Genomic DNA, 4174 nt, shown 5'->3' with positions numbered 1-4174 from the left:
GAGTTCTACTATACATGAATCCCTTTTGGTAGGGTTATACATATAATAAAAATATTTAAGGGTTCTTCTAACCAAGGAACTATAAGAGTTTCAGTTAAACTTTCTTGTTGTCTTACCATGGGTAAGGCTGGTATGTACCTGGATATTGGGATATTAAGTTCCTCCTTGGTGCTCCTCCACCACACAGTCCAGCTTACCCACTTTTAGTGGCCGAGACACAAGCCATATTCACGACGTGCTTCAAGAACATTTCATTTGGGTTTGAAAAACATGGTAAATACAGTGTGTGGATCAGTGGTCACTCACCATGTTCCTGGAGAGCGATATACCTTCCTGCAGCTTTGATCTCCAACCAAAATCTAACACACCTGTTTTAGATGATCAAGAACTTCTTAAGACAAGGATTAGATGGTCAGGTGGACATGATTATGGTTGGAATGATCGTCTTCAGGAAGCTAGATCTCCAGGAACAGGGTTTGTGACCGCTGATGTAGATTATGAGGATCCCAATGAAATAATTTATGAGTTCCTTGTAATCCCTTATGGACTCTATGGTTCTCACGCTATGGTTTCATTTTAATATGAGGTTTTATAAAAACTGGTGAGTAAGTCACATCTTGTCTACATGTAAACAGCTCATCAAGGGTTCCTCAAGGGTTCCTCAAGGGTTCCTCAAGGGTTCTTTGGTAGGCAAAGGTCCATTAATGCTTCCTTAATGAATTCTACAGAAACTCTATAGACAAATTCAAAATTTTGCTACATTTCTAATAGACAATTTCCTATTCTTAGGGTTCTACAGCAAACTTGTAAGCGTGCCTCTGGAGAGACTAGAACACTTCATCGTTCATCGTTCCTATTAACTCATAGGTCCTATCTAAGCTATTAGGAGAAAAAGGTTCCTGAAAGGTTCATTGGATTTTATAGCTTTTTTTTCTTTCTTTCTTTCTTTCTTGAACTCCTCTGTTGTAGGGTTCTACATAGAACCTTTCTATGTTCTCTGGATGGACAAACCAAAGAAACCGTAAGATTTCTAGGTCATTCATTGAAAAAATATATCATAATTAAACTAAACAGCTGTCACAGACTCAGGAGCAGGTCGAAACTCTTCTTGCCGGTGCCCTAACGATGTTATTTATGACACTGAAACCCAAGCGCTCATGTTATGAATCCAACCTGACCGACTGTGTATCGCTTTTCATCGCAGATTACAGACGACTCGCTATCAAAGTTGGAAGTAAACGATTTAGCACACGGCTAATCAAAATACAGATTTGTATCTGAGCCTGACTGATTGTCACGAACAGATTGTTTTGTAATGGATACATCTGCTGTCGTTGTAATTATGGATTTTCTCCGTGATCTTTCAACACTGAAAAAAAAAAAAAACAAACTTTGAACGAGGCTGTCTCGGGTTTATACGACACAACCTGAGGGATCAAATGAAGGAAATAAACGTTCGGATTGTGGTTATTTTGAACAGAGGGAGTGATTTTCTTACCAAAATTGCACAATTACAAATGATGATTTGTTAAACCACTCATGTGCTCAGCAGCTCCTACTTTTCAAAACACGACACGTCCTCCACCTGATCTTAGGAAAACAATACGATTGAAATAATGGCTGGGGAAATGATTTTTGGTCATAATCCATCCTTACACCACAGCAGTGTTGAAAGCTTGATTGGTCAGAAAGCCTTCTTGAATTTTCTATAACAGCAGCTCGGACATTAGTGCTCACTGCATGGTTTATGTTAATGTGCTCGTTCTAATGTTATCGTTTCTATAGTAACAGCTCATACAGGGACTTGTGTGGTGGATGCATGACAAACAATTCTAAATAACTTGTAATGATTGATGTAAAGTTTTCTATTAGTTCTTTATTTAGTATTTATGGAAGGAGTCTCCAGTGTTAGTACTTTGGAACAGTCAGAGCTAAAGCTGTAACTTTTTAGATTTTCTGCCATTGATAACTAACTCTCAGGGGGCATGGTGGCTTAGCGGTTAGCATGTTTGCTTCACACCTCTACGGTTGGGGGGTCAAATCTCTGTGCTGAGTTTGCATGGTCTCCCTGTGCTTCGGGGGTTTCCTCCGGGTACTCCGGTTTCCTCCTCAGTCCAAAGACATGCATTGTAGGCTGATTGGCATCTCTAACTTGTCCATAGATGGGTTGGCACACTCTCTAGGGTGTCTCCTACCTTGTGCCAAAGTCCCTGGGATAGGCTACAGGCTCCCCGTGACCCTGTGTAGGATAAGCGGTACAGAAACGTTTTGGCTAGCTGCACACTCTAACACTAGTTAGATTATTATTGTTTGGCTGTTTACCGCCCCTCTATCACTGTCTGATTTTAAAAACAATACTATGAACTAAAAAGACAAAATGTAAAATTGGAATCAAAGGGTTGTTGCCCTGAACTGACTCCCCAATGAGATGTTTGAGAAGATGTTTAAATAATGGTAATTGCGATGTACACGATGTTCTCCTAGAGATGCACCTGTTTCTTAACCTGGAAAACTCTCTCGTGCATTTGTATAAGAGGAATGAAACACTGTTATAGGAATATAATCAACATCAGGCTAGTAAAAGTAGCTCTCCAGGCAGTGCTAGCTCATGGGTTAAGATGTTGGACTATTGATCAGGAGGTCAGGAGTTCAAGTCCCAGTACTGCCAAACTGCCACTGCAAGGTGCTTTGGATAAAGCTTTCCATGTGATAGGCTGAAATCATTTTTTTTTGGTCCAAAACAACCCCTCCCCTAATTTCTTTTCACTTACACCCCATAAAAATCAGTGAAATCAGTAGAGCCTATACCAACCCACACAACAACTCACGGCTGCAATCAATGGCGCTCCATAGTTAATGAACTTTCTGACCTTTTGGAAAATGTACACTGCTTAACCAGATTCCATGTATTTAATAATTCAGCTCGTGAGAGAATAGAAATGCTGGCCTCAATAAGAACAGGAGTATTTGTCTGTTCAAGAGAGACAGTTGACATTTCAATGCTTAGGCCTACCAAAAAAACCTCATTATGTGCCCAATCCTTTTGGTGGATTTTTTTTATTTTTTTTTAAGAGTCAATTTCTTGGATGGTCTATGGGAAAATCTGAGGGTAGAATTAAAAGTCCGCCGAGGCTCAGGAAGCCCAAGAGATTCGAGAGTAGCACTGGGTTTCGGAGTGTTAGCACTCTGGATGTGATACATTCATAAAAGCCACTGCGGTCAGGGATTTGCAGCTACTCGGATGGACCTCGGCGTGCCTGCTCTGCTCCGCTCAGCCGTCGGATCTTTCGGCCGGAGGATCTCAGCGTGTATTATTGATGAGGTCTGGTGTTGGGTTTCAGTCGGAGAGGAAACGATAAGGTGCAATGTAATGGCATGCTGTGATCGGCGAGAGCCGTCACTCTCACACACTGCTGAGGTGGCAAACTGTTGCGCCGTTTGTGCACGCGTGCATCATGGTGATCCGAATCTCGATTTACTTCAGTTCCTCTTTGGTTACTGCTGTGCCAACACATATAATCTGTGTAACACAATTGTAGAATCCAAATACTGATCGATATCACATGACTTGCCATATTTCACATATGGCGGAAGCTTTTTATTTATTAATGGGCACTACGGTTTCACTGTTAGACACAGTGTATGATTGGACCATTACCTCACCATCAAAATACCGATTACATTGTCCGTCTATGTCCTTCTACACGTTCTGATCCGGTTCCTCACTCCGGTGGTTCTCTTCGGTTTTGTGTACCAAAATATCCCGCAAGCCCGTCCCTCTACACTCGCCCTAAATCACACTACAGCGACGTCCATTTCTCAGAGACGCGCCAACACTGAATACCCTTTGGCTGTCATCTGATACTGTCATAAATATGTCACATCGCTACCTCTGCTGCCGCTCCTAGCATTGTTTGTAGCTTTATCATACCTATCATTCCTCTCAGCCTCTCGTTCTTTCTGATTTTAAAAACAATACTAAAGAGAACTAAAAAGATAAACCCCAAAGAGATCTGTATGAGAAGATGTTGAAATAACGATAACTGCGATGTACAAGATGTTCTCCTAGAGATGCACCTGTTTCTTAACCACTATCAACCTCCTCGAAAAGGGGGGGAAAAAAAACCTAAACAAATCCAAGCTAAACACATGGAAGCCTTTGGATAGCGTTAAA

This window comes from Ictalurus furcatus, chromosome 20, assembly GCF_023375685.1.
Source record: "Ictalurus furcatus strain D&B chromosome 20, Billie_1.0, whole genome shotgun sequence".
Classification (NCBI taxonomy): domain Eukaryota; kingdom Metazoa; phylum Chordata; class Actinopteri; order Siluriformes; family Ictaluridae; genus Ictalurus; species Ictalurus furcatus.
Note: the sequence above shows the minus strand (reverse complement) of the source record.